The sequence below is a fragment of the Oreochromis niloticus genome, linkage group LG5 (genome assembly GCF_001858045.2).
Source record: "Oreochromis niloticus isolate F11D_XX linkage group LG5, O_niloticus_UMD_NMBU, whole genome shotgun sequence".
Classification (NCBI taxonomy): domain Eukaryota; kingdom Metazoa; phylum Chordata; class Actinopteri; order Cichliformes; family Cichlidae; genus Oreochromis; species Oreochromis niloticus.
The window spans coordinates 14,179,891-14,194,156 of record NC_031970.2 but is presented as its reverse complement, the minus strand read 5'-3'; positions in this window follow the sequence as shown (position 1 = coordinate 14,194,156).

Sequence of the window (14,266 nt, the reverse complement as noted above, 5' to 3'; positions counted from 1 at the left end):
CTTAAAAAATGTCTAACTTAATAGTCATACCCTACTGGGGTTTGACTGCTGGAATCAAAGTCCAGAGTGCTAAACATTACACCATGGAACCACACCCTGCACGTAAAATTCTCATCTTGTTCTAAGAAAAGACGGCGTGTTCTTCTAAATAACAATAAAGTGATACAAAGTGTTGAATATCTCTAGATTTACAAGATCATATAATATCTACCTTCTAATCTACTTCTCAAAGACAAATTATCGAGTTGCTAACATCAAAGGTGATAGCCACAATGGGGCGGAGTCAAACCATATTGTAGCTATTGTTTGAATAAAGGCATAAACATTAGATTGATGGAGGGAAATTGGGCAGCTACAGCCTCATTTAGCACTCTGTTTGTCTGTATGTGAAGATATATTTCACAACATGGAAGCAAAACTTCATTTATAGAGTTATTAAAATAGACAGATAGTGACTTAGCACTTTGAGTGTGCTTGTAGATCCTTTTGAATATCTTTTTGGCTCATTGCCTCTGTGGCCCGCTAGTAGCGATAGTTAAATTAAAATTCTTCCTAATGTACACTAATAAAATACAACGCTGCTGCATTCATCGTCTGCATGTCCTTTGCAGCTCGGGGGATATATTGACTAGACTAAAGCATAAATGTAATTTCATTTTTTTAATGCAATTTATCACAAGTTTGTGATATTCAGCACATCCCAGTGGCTGACTGACGGGACTGTCCTCAAAAGCTATGTTGTCGAAGTCTTTGATGTGGCTATCAAATAAATACTAAATGACTTCACACTTCAGAAGTCTTTGCACTTGTGTCAGGGATGCTTTCTGAGCTCTAATCACTGGAACTCTCATGTGATGAGGCCACATAGCTCTGCATTCACACTCAGACTGAGAATGCCTCTGATGTGGCTCAAGTTATTTAGGTCTGGCCCTGTCACTTTTCCACCAACACTCAGCAACAACAGTGCCTCATGGTCTCATCATTTATGGATTAAAGAGGCAAACTTGTGACTGACCAGTTGGTCTGGATTTCTTAGGTGCTCATAGATTTTTTAAAATGAAAAAACAACACAGTTTCTGTTCAACAGAGAGGTACTTTTATAGAAGTTTTCTACTCTAACTGAGCACTCAGAGTGTTTTATACTACAAGCATCATTCACACACACATTCATACTACACAGCACACACACTCACACTCCGATGGATACACTGAAGGCAACTCACAGTTCAGTATCTTGCCCAAGGATACTCATGGACTGGAATGGCCAGGGACTGAACCATCAACCTTCTGACTGGTTGGGTTGCACTTGTCTCTTGATGCAGTTACCTGTATATTGGGGAAGCGTTACTCTTTACAGTACATGGCAGTTTTAAATCATATGGTGCACATGTACAGTATGTACCACTTTAGCCACACTTTACATATATTTACGCATTTACATCACTCAGCTACAATTTATACTCAGACTAGATGGTTTTGTATTTGATATAATATATAAGATTGCTTGAAAGGAATCTTGTAAATAGGTCAGGGTTAGGATGGCCTTCTAGGCTCTCTCTATGACACAGTATATCTTTTTCAACGTATTTCTCAGAAAACATTTCGATGTAAGGATTTTTATTGCATACATCTCCAAGGTCACACTAATATTTGAACTCAGCTCTCTGGGCTTCAAGGCCAAAGTGCTAATCATTACAGCACGGAATCACAAAAATGGTTTGATCTAATACAGGGATAGTCTGTACTGAAGCCTTTCCAGCTCCACTCTGTTTAGCTCATGTTTGGTGTTCACCGACTCCTGCTCAGTTTTCATCTCCAGTTATACAGTGGGTACAGTGGATTTATTACAATATGTACTGTGCCCTAAAGCATACACAAAAAAGAAAAGAGTGTGACGAGCACTATAGAGGTGTAAAGCCGGGTGTTAATTCACTTGATTGCAGCTGCTGCTGACGTGCTGGTGTGATCTTGATGTATTACTTTTACCTAGTGTGTGTGCACTACATGTCAGAACAAAACCAAAGACGTGGTCATGTACTGACATGAAGCAGCTTTGTAGGAAAAATGGCCATTACGTGGCTAAGCATTGCAGCGAAGCACAACAGACAGAAGGACATGTAGCACACGTAAGCAACACTCCATACACATGTGCTTATTTAGAAAGGCATGTGTCCCACACGCACAAAAATAGATCATTTCAAGGCTTATGAGGGCCTATCAATGTGTCCTTGAATTAAAAAAACAAACAACTTAGCTCTTTTCTTCTCACTGAAGTGCCAGAAATATTACTGACCTCCTACTGTATGACTCTTTTTTCTGTATTTAACACTAAGCAGTTTACCTCGAATGCAGGTTTATATCCACCTGCTTAGAAAAACAGTGAGTAAATGGGCAGATGTCAGAGGTGTAAAGCATAATCTCTGTACAAAAAAACATCTGTTGTACATCTCCTGAGATATGAGGAGGTTGGCGGTGTCACATGCTTGACAGACTATAAAAGAAAAGCGAGTTTGTGAAACTGGCTGGTGAGAAGATGACTGTATACGTGCATGTTCTCATGTTCTGAGTTAGAAGAGATTTGGACTTGCAAAATGAGTATTGTTAACTGGAGCATATTTTCATCTGAACACACTGTTCCATGTGTCCTTCTGTTACTGTGGAACAGAGAAGGACAGAGCGTGGTCTTCACCAGACTGCATATCTGCCTCTGTCCCCTTGGTCATGTTGAACAGTGTAGTTTTGTTTTGTATTCGGTAGTTTTTGTCTGTGTGTGTGCGCATGTGTGTGTCATAAGTTACATAACATCATGTCAGTGCTGCTTGGCAGAACACACGTGTGATCTCGTTACTAAATCCCCGAGGTTCTCTTGTCTGATTGTATGTACATGCACAACTTTTGCAGTTTATATATAAACTGAGAGCTATTTAATATAAACTTTAGCTTTTAAAGTAAATTACTGTCATTTTAAAGGGTATCTGTAAATAAAAATAAATAATAATAAAATCTTCATTCACATAGAATAGCTGAATCGTGAAAAAAGGGCCTGAATTCCAATATGACTAAACTCTGCCAGGTGTTTCAGGAAGACACACCATATTCAGACTATCACTGTAAATAACTCCATTAAGGTAGAAAACCACAAAGACCTAAAGTAAGCACAGAAATCCTCTCATAACAGTAGCAAGTATAGCCCTTTGCTTTTACTGACGGTCACAAAAAAGAGCAAATAGTTTGCTTTAAGATAACTACCTCAACCCAAGTGTGTGAGCGGAATGAAGTTTTTGTCTACAAAAGCTTACGGGCCATTTAAACATAAGTTCCTGAAAGCGATCCACAACAATAAAAGGTGATTTGTGGTTTGAGTGGCATAAAAACGCTAATAAATCAGTGCAAATAACCTGGTTCCTGTTTCTACAAAACATGACAGTATTGGATTAAGACAGCTGGCCCACATACTGAGTCCTTGTTTGTTTGTTTTTATAAAATGCTATTTTCAAAATCAAAAAAACGACCGTTTTGAATGCTATCAGTTATTTAAATAATCTAAACCAGGGGTGTCAAACTCCAGGCCTTGAGGGGTGAAGTCCCTCAGGTTTTAAATGTGTCCTTGATCAGACACAGATGATTTTAAATGGCTAAATTACCTCCTCAACATGTCTTGAAGTTCTCCAGAAGCCTGTTAATGAACTAATCATTTGATTCAGGTGTGTGGACCCAGGGTGAGATCTAAAACCTGCAGGACACAGGCCCTCAAGGCCTGGAGTCCGACACCCCTGATCTGAAATCCTGGGTTCACTGACATGATTCACCTTCAGTTTCATTAAATTTATTCATTAATATTTTGTTCATGTGTGATATATGAACACTCAACTACTTTTTGTTGTTGTTTTGTTTTGTTTTGGGTTTTTTTTTTGTTTGCTTACCATGTCTGAATTCATGATTTACTAACATCAGCACAAAAAGTGTGTGCTAGGAGCTTCATCAGATGGGTTTTCCATAACAGCTCCTGTAGGCCAGCACTAAATCAGAATCTTTTAAATCAATCTTTTATTGTTATTAAGCCAAAAGCACAACAAAATTACATTATTATGTTATAATACTTAGTCTCCAGCCACCCCCCGACCCTGAAAAGGATAAGCGGTAGAGAATGGATGGATGGATATTATAATACTGGCTCGGCATTTCATTATCAGCATGTCTAAAACTTTCCTATAGCTCACATTATGTTGTCCTCTGTAACCTTTAACTTTAAATTGATGTGTTTGTCAAGAACCAGGGGAAAAACAAATGCTTTCTGTGGGTGTTTCCTTGAATACTTTAAATGCTGCTGTGCTACCAGTGTTTATGTGGTAATAGCGTGCTGGGAACCATAACTCTTCTCTTATTCACCATAGAGCTGATGATGACTGCTTATTTCTTACAGCATAAACAGATGTTAGATGTACAGAAAGGAACATCTACATTACCAGCTTATCTGTTTGCAATTCGACTGAGATGCTAACTAAGAATTACAATTATTAAGCAAAGACACACCAATATGCTGTGTTTCCATCTGCCACAAATGACCCATTGTATGAGTAGAAAAATAACAGCCCTGAGGGATCTGTTACACAAGAGATCAGGACAAAATGCCAGAAAATACCAAGATGCCATGACCGTTTTATGATGACAAGGCAGTTCTGCCTGCTGAGCCCGAGAGCAGAGACCCTGGCGCTACTGTGCATGTGTGCGTGTGTGCATGCATGTGTTTATGAATGTGAATTAGAGGTGCCACTTTGTCTTAAAATTGAGATCAAAATATCATAAAAGGAACTGATGTCTGTCCCTAGTAATTTGGTCATTATGCAACCCAAAATATCTGTTACAATATTCCTTGCATGCACTTGTGTTTTTCACGTTTTTTTCTTTCTCATTTCTGGTCACACGCTAGAAATACTGGAATCAACCACAGGCCAGACACCATGTTGCCATAATGAGTTGGTTATTGCAAAACCAGACCGTTAGCAAACCTTTTCATGTAACAAACATGTGAAAGTAGTGTGTGGTTTGTGGTTTTATCACAATCTTCCCATGACAGAGGAATGAAGAACATTATAAACAACATTATATAATCATATGAGAAATAAAATCTTTGTGTAAATTTTGCGCCCACAACACGTAACCTGAGTTCTTTCTCATTTCACAACAGTATATAAAAAATAATCCAGGAGGTTTTTGTGGTGACTGCAGACATTCATACCTGGGAGCTGCCAGCACGACCACAGTCTTCTGCAGCAGCTTTACTGAAGTATTTAGGAGGTACATCTCTTTACTTCTCTGGCTTCCAAACAAACAACCCACTGGTCAGACTCTTCTTAAACGTCTTCTGCTGCAGTTTCTTCTCTCTGTTTTTGTGCTGTAATGAAGGCTTCAGAGGGTAATGAGGGTAAATTCCTCTGAAATTGACTACTGGCACATTCAGCAGGAGGCACAGGACACAGCAGCCTCCTTTTTGTATTGTTTTTCCTCTGACTTTCACCAGTCAAACCGAGCTTCAAGCCATGTATTTTTGTAAAACTTTCCACTATTTATTCTTGAATGTATTTAGCATTCTTATTATAATTTCAGAATATAATGTAACAGTTGTGACTTTTACAGAAACATGAATTATCATATTTCTAAAGTTTCTCTCAGTTGCACTGGAAAGATATATACACTGCTCCAAAATATTAAAGGGACACTGAAAACACATCAGATCTCAATGGAAAGAAATATGCTGGATAGCTATGCTGGCATAGTGGGTAATGTGTTATCAACGAAAGGACACCATATCATTTAAGGAAATGAAGGCTGAATTCAAAGATACCCCAAACATAAAAGTAAAACAAATGAGGCAAAATTTCATTGCAGCAACCAAAAATGGCAATCAATTGTTGTTATGGTCCCCATGTGCCTGTACGCATGCCTCGGGGCGTGCTCCTAATGAGAAAATTGATGGTGTCCTGGGGAATGTCCTCCCAGATCGCCACCAGTGCAACACTGAGGTCCTCGTCAGTCTAAAGCGCAACCTGGCGACATCGAATGGACTGAAACATAATGTACCAGAGGTGTTCTTTTGGATCAGGAGAGCATCGAAGCCAGACAGTGGAATGAATTCCTTAATTCTCCAAGAACTGCCTGGATACTCCAGTCACATGAGGCCAGGCATTGTTGTGCATTAGGAGACACAGCAAACCTTCTGGCAATGGCACATACTGATTTGCTTTCTTCGAGGAGTTGGAAGTTGGACAACCTGTGTAACCTCTGTATGGTCCAGGTGTCACCTAATGCTATCAATAGCGACACTGACTCTAGCCAAATGCTGAAATAGTGAAAAAAAAAAAAAACACTCGGAAAATATAAATAGGAAAAAAATAGCAGTGGCCTCCACCTGTAAAACCATTCCTGTTTTGAGGATTGTCCCATTGTTGCTCTTCTAGTACGTCTCTTGTTAATTTCATTAACACCAAAGCAGCTGGAGCTGATTCACAATCTGCTTTGCTATTTAACTGACCAGATTAATATCCCAGACGTTTAATTGATGTGATGCCATACTTAGATTAAAAATTGTTTGTTTAATTTTTTTGAGCAGTGTATATATCTACAGAACTCTTTATACATTCCTTTATATCTCCCCAGTAACGGTGAATGCATAAGATGATATTTCATGGACCATCATAATATGAGTCACATTGTTTGCAGGATTTTAATGGGACCGAGAATATGAGTCAGTACCTCTGTTTTACATGTGCCTTTAATAACGTGACTTCATATAGCCATGTGAGTGCATTTATTTTGATGTGATCACATAGACATCCTTTTATTCAGCTGAAGGGCAGCACTGACTCATGGGAGGGAAAATGTTCTAAAAATGTTTCAGAAGTGGTCAGACGTGTTTATTACTGCGCACCCAGTAGTGAAATTATCATACACTTGTATTCTTAGAGATTAAGAGATTACGATTTCAGTTTAATGGCTTCTCTATAGAATTGACTTACCTGTTTGGTTTTTATCAGTATTTTACGCTTATAATTTTGAATCTAATTATCCAGCAGCCTCAAGGGAAGAAAATAAACTTGATGCTGGCTCCAAAAATGGTACAGTCCCCAATGTTGGAATTTTATAGGAAAAAAATGTTTATTCTTAAAGTCACTGTGGATACACCTTGCTAACCATTCTTGCATTCTTGTCCAAACATGGTAACTTCTGGTTCCAAAAGATGAAGATGGTTACAGGCAAAATCTTCAAATCCATAAAATAAAATGTGGCTTCATGGTGCCTGCTGTCACTGCAGTCTGTGGGTCTCGTTGCACTTTTAAATCATTAGTTACTAAAGCAGCTTTGACCAGCATCAGTCGAGATCATCGTTTAAAATGGAAAATGACCTACATGCTACTACACGGACATTTTGCCCATATAAGGTAAGCTCTAAATGATAAACAAATCTACATAAACAAATTTTTCATTTGCATCTTATTTTCCTAGCAAAATCCATTGTGTCTTCAGCACTTACTAATAAGTGCCCAGAATTGTTTACATTTATGTCTTACAGACAATTTTGATTGGTGCCTTAAAACAGCATAGAACCAAAGTACATGTGAACACACTGGTGGTAAAAAAAAATCTTCCTTTGGCCATAACCAGCCATTGATTGCTTGGATACCAGTTTAAATGCCACAAATCTGCAAACTAGTTTTTTAAAGTAAGCCATGATTTTTAAGTTAAAATGATAAATTGTAATAATGGTAAGATTTTCCAACACCGGCTCAGTTTCAAGAGAGCTCACTGTAGCAAAAGATTCTACTTGTGTCCAATCAGTAACCCATGTGGTTAGCAAGAATTGTGAATCTGAGCTTTTGGTTATTCATTAGTGTGCAGAGCTATTAATCTTTATCAACCCTATTTCTTTGCATTTTTCTCTTTGATCCTGTCAAACCAAACAAGTGTGCTTTAAGACCTCAAGGAAACTGTGTATATCTAAACACTTATTAGTTAAAAAATCATGCTAAAAGTTGTAAACATTTTTACAATGGTAGTATGTCATTGCATGACATATACCAACCTTACGGTTATGATAAATAATAAGCACATAACATTAATAAGGTTAACAATAAGGTGTCAAGTTGCAACACTTGAAAGTAAACTTTTATACTTGATTTTGTGATAGCTGTAACTACACATTGTAGCGTGCAGTTTAATGGAAAACAAGCTGTTACATTTTAATTAGGACGTCTGTGAGCACCGTATCAACCTTATTAACAGCAGGGTATAGTCAAACACTGGTTACCTGGCAGAAAAGCTGGAGATTTGCAGGATGTTGCCTGCAACTCTTTAACGCCTCACTGTCACTGCTACTTCTTCCACAACTTGCAGTACTTTAAACTGATTTGCTTATAATTTATTTCCTTGTACTACTTCAAAAATAAGCACTGAAGTGATTTTAAGGTAACACAGGAGCAGATTGAACAGCTTGGGTAAGAATTGATTTATCACAGCATGTTTTGTTTAGGCATAACTGCTGTTGGGTAAAGCCCTTCTAAGAAAAATTTGTTCTTCAGTTCGGGGGATGAAATTCTATTATTTATTTTCAATCTGATACTTAGCACTAACTAGCCGGTGTGCATGTTTACTAACTGCAGTTATGAACGCAGCTTGGTAATTAAACTTGCTACGGTTTAGCTGATAGCATAGCACTCACCCAAGCACATCCAAATATTGTTATATCATTTGGCTCCCAAACAAATATGTCTATGTTCATCTAATTGGCTACATTTTTTTTAATTTATATACACTTTACACTGTATATACAACGTATTAAAAAAAAAGACTGGAATTGATTTGGCTCTCCTGAAAAATTAGCTAAATATACCACAAAACACTTTAGTGTTACTGTAACAGCTGCCTTAGGGCATTGCAGATGGGGTTTATAGAGGTGCAGTGTGAACAGATGCATTCTGTCACTGGATTATAATCATGATAAAGTTGCTTTATGGCTCCTGTCTCTGGTCATATTGCACACCTGAGTCTAGTGTTGGTGTGTGATACTTTAGCTACTTGTGTCCATGGACATGAAGTATGATAAGGTTGCAGAGCCAGGCGGAGACCTCAGAGAAATTAAAAAGGCAGAAGGTCACATGGCAGAAAGGGCGAGTCCACGTGGCAGCACATGAATGCAAAACTGGAGATACTGCTGGCCTGGAGGTGTTTGGTTACATCACTAATTTCTGAGCAACCTCTCTCATCATGTAGTATCATCAGAGAATTAGATGAGAGCAGCTGAAAACATCCTATAAACAGATACAAGCACTTACCAATTGAATTTTGCCTCCTAAGTCGGATGCTTTCTATAGATCTTTGTGTTGATTTTTATCTTCAAGACACTTTATTGTCATTATACAAGCATAACAAGCATTTATTACATACAATTCTTTATTTTATACACTTTATATGTATAGAATAATAAAACATTGATCAAGCATAGGTAGTAAGCCATTCTTTTGTGTGAGTGGAAGCACTCTCTTATAGTGCTAACCCTAACCCCATTATTTATTAATTATTTCTAAACGAAACCAATCTTCATCAGGTACTGTTAACATTTTCAGCACTGAGTCAAGTTTTCTTTTCATGTGTCTTTATTGTGGTAAACTTTTTTAAGAATTAAGTGCTTTTCATTTAGTGTTGCAGCTTCATTTTCAAATTATATCATGTAAAGTAAATAGTTGCCAAGATTGCAAATCTTTTTTTAATACTTATTCTATGGATCAAGTGGACATAAACTCTTGTCCACCAGTATGGTCAAGGTAATGTTTGAGAACCTTCTCACATTTTCAAATTGCTATCTTACATAGTGGAAACATGATCTGTGAACTGCATTGTATTTAGTAAATCTCTTTATAGTCGTTAATTTCAGTGGATCCAACTTTGGACCCAGCATTTTTGTGGTGCTGTATTGGTGCCGACAGCCAAGTAGGTGCACCAGCACCTATTTATTTTGGGTAGAAATGTGTGGAACTGGTTGTAGGTTCCAGTGGAAAAGAGGTATGTGCGAGATATATGTATTATGTGACAGAGTGCTGTGTCAGGAGTAATGTCTGCAATTAAAACCTATAATGGTATCCTCAATAAACTTTGAACTTTTAACCTTTAGAGGCAGTTCACTGAAATCTGTTTAGAGCAAACAAAAAAGGGATTCTGACCTAGAAACACTAATCCTGTGTGGGTGGAGGTTTTAAAATGTTTGTGCATTTAGAAAAAAAAAAGCAATAGCAGAAGAGAAAAAGAAGAGAAAACATTTACTTTAACAGTCGGGCAATGAACTGATTACCTACACAGCCCCATTTGCAGAAGCACACAGTGTACTAAGGATTCATTGGTTTTCCTGTCTGACCACATTTCGCCTATCTGTTTATTACTGTCTGGTAAAAAATGTATTATTTGCAAAATATATGAAATTATAGACTTATAACTGCACTTACAGTCATCAGCAGACTTCGAAAACATGTGCTGCTCTAAAGTTGTAAACAAGGTTTTTGCATGACAGTGGCATGAGCCAGAGGCTGGAGCAGCATGTGGTGTAGTAAATGTGTCAAAGCTTGTTAATATTTGCAGGTCTTGGCTTGTTATGACCACTGCAACAATACTGTACATGTCTGATGGTGTTAGTTTCAAACTGCTTGCTTCCTATTCAGCCTTTGTCAAAGTCTGCAACAACACAGTGCTCTGGGTTAATGGCATGTATGCTGCAATTATCAGAGACAAGTTGACAGGAGTTATTTCCGCATGAAAAATATGAAAAAAACATGTTTTTCATTGGCACTAATGCCTTGTAATTGCTACTTGCTGACATCAACCACATGAGGATAGACATCTTAATACTAGGATCGTCTAGAAATACTAGAATACCATTGGTTGCTTCTATACATAACAGTTTGCATTTTCCATACAAGCCCACTGACAATTGTTCTATGTGTTGTTCTATAAATTCTATGTGCTGGAACTACTTCTGGTCATTGGTTACCTCCTCAAGGATTAAAATGGGTTGAATTATTTTGCCTTTGTAGAAATCAAGTAAATGATGTGGCCAACATAGAGATGAAACGCTACACATATAATGGCTGATTTACACCATTGAGCCCTGCTCTTAAAAACTGACATAGATGTAACATTGTCTGTGAAGTTGGATTTAAGAAATAAATCCTGAAAGTAAAATTTTTCAAACATGCCATCGTCTGTCGTTACGGAACATGACATCATGTGGTTGTTCGGTTGGTTGCTTCTAATAGACTTATATTTGTATATGTTAGCCAACTAGTCACAGAATCAATAACTCAGAGAAAGAGAATGACACTAAAACTAAAAATCAGTCTAAGTGGATCACAGGGCTGCATCGACAACGATCTAATGAAGGCAATCCAGGACCGCTGGGAGATGACCTTACCTGCTGCAGCTCCGCTCCGGACACGAAAGGAGAAAAACAACAACAACCGACCAGCACCAGTCTGTCCATACCCTAACAGTTGTGACAACAGTGTATGTGAAAAATAAATAAATCCATTTTAAACTAATTTAAATCCATTTACATGCAGCTTGTTTCTGTTTTTCATCATCACAAAAGAAAAAGTCACTCAAGTAATTCTTTCTTGCTTTTCCTCTTGCTAGAATAAATACCAAACATAGAACTAGCTACAGCTGATAAGATGAAACTGGCATATTTTACATTTTTCTAGGAAAACTGATGGACTAATTTAACTAGTAAAATACATGTGGCCTAGCCCTTAATAAAAAAGGGTGGAAGTAGAGCCTGAAAATATGGTATGGGTGAACACCGGCATTAGGTAATCACGGCTTATCACCGTCTGTTTCTTCAGCACCTGTGGGAGTTTAAATGGACAGCAGGTACTACAGCCTCAGGAGATATGACAGCAGTGTGATATTTTTATCTAGTCTCATACACTTGCATTTAGAGACAAATCAGTTTTAATGTCATTTCCTAAGAGCAACCTTGCTGAAAACATATACATGTTTAAGCAAAGCTATAGTAAATGGCAAATAGGCTGGAGTCTTGCCAAAGGATTGTTCAGCATGAAGATTAGAGGACCCAGGGACTGAAGCACTCACTTTATAAACCCGAAATGATAGTTAAAACTGAACAGTGCCTGTGGTTAGGCCTAAATGCTATTTTCAAAAAGAAAAGAAAAACACATCTGCAGAGTAAATAGGGCATGCACTACAGCTTAGGCAAGTAGTGGTAGAATATTTTGTTCATTTTAGAGGACTGGCTTGTCTCTAGTCTGCACCCATTTTTCCCAGTTCCCAGAAAAGAGACCACACATTGTAGGCACATTGTGTACCAAACCAGAAACCCACCAAACTGAAATATGCCAATGTTTTGCTTTTCATCCAAAACTAACAATAAAAAAATTGAAAGAAATTTAGATTCAGATGCTACATAGTTGTCAGTTAAAAGCTGTTATACTACATAATTTGCTGGATCTGATATCACGTGGCTTCTTAGTATTTGCAGCCTGGTAATACATGTATAATCCTGGCAATAAATTTGTGTAAATCTATAGTTTTTAGTTTGAATTTGTTTTTGTTTTTTACCAGTTGTGGTGCACGAGTGGTCACCATGACAACTAATTTTACGGATGATATTCTTTTTTACCTAATTGACCGTAATTAACTTGATTTTGGTCATTTAACACAAAACACAGCATTTACAGTAAAGTTTGGTAAACCAAAAATGAGCAGTGAGCTTAAAAATAGTTGAAGAATGTTGACTAAAGTGGGAAGCTTGGGCAGATTAATTCATGTATTCATTGAGGTTGATCTATCATCTCTTTCATGGTCACTGGAATTTGGATTTAAACAACCTTTTGCATAATTTGTATGATTAAGGAGCTAGTAATATATTTTCTTTTCATGACTTTGAAAAAAAAAAGGAGTGGTTTTATGGAACTGAATCTTAAACAAATATTTCTTGGGAACTCAACCACTTGTTTTTTATGGGCGAGTGTGTTTTTTCTTGTTAAATTGACGTGGTCGCACAATTTTCTGAATTTTTCAGCAGCTGCTTGATGGAGCTGTTTTGACTGTGCAGCTTTATGGCAACTGGCCGCCCAGAGTGTCATTGTGCCGCCACAAGGTCTATGAGAAACAGGCATTAAAGTATGCACCACAGTTAGCCATGTGGTCTGCCACATGGAAGGAGTGAAGAAAATCCAAAAATGTAGATGTAAGCTAAGCTTTTAATTGGCTCTTTTTTCTTCCTTACATTAATGATTCTTCTCCTTGACTTTAATCCTTACCTTGGGTGCCTTAAGTGTTCTAACTGCTGATGCAATTGTTGATATCATGTTTCATAATATAAATTTATTAGATTTAGGTTGGCACAAAAGTAGACATCCTTAATAAATCACTGAAGAAATTAAGGAAAAATGTGTGAAAAGAGATGAGGACTATAGGATGGAAAGGCGGACAAATGCAAGAAGGTACATGAGAAGAAATAGATGAGAAAAACAGATGTGGAAGAAAATTACAAAGGGGTGACGAAAAAGAGGAAAAAATACAAGAAGGTGTATTAACACTTGGGATTGGAATTGATAAGAATTTAAGGATGCCTGTTCTGTTATTGATATCATGTATCGATTAAATTCTTCACTGGCTTCTCATTGGCTCACTCATCAATAAAACAACATCACACTCATGCAAATTAAGTGTATGTTTTGGGTCAAATGTTTGTGCATGTTGGAGGTTTTTCCCCTCTTGGTTGTGATCAGTGTTGGGGTCGTTTTTCAAAAAAGTAATTATTACACATTTTGCACAGAACACTTTTCTTAAAAGTAATCAAGTACATTACCTAATTACTCCAAGGAGAGAGTAATTCATTATGCTACTTGTTACATTACTTTCATGTTATTCTGTAAAATAGCTGAAACACACTAACTACCATTTAACAACATAAACAGGCCACACACCAACACAGATCCCTATAGCTATCCTGACAATCTGATCCTATGCATTCATTTCCCTTTAAGCAAAACAATCTGACCATCCTGGGCAAATAGTAAACAAAATTTGCAACCATCTTGACTGAGGAATCATGTGAGCGCTGTCTCCTGACATTAGCATAGCCAGAGTCATTTGCATTACACTTTTAATATGAAACAAATAACAAAGAGTAGCTTTGCAAGAAATTTGTGAAATAAAAAACCTCAAGTTGCGCACATAGAACCAGGCAGTACACAAA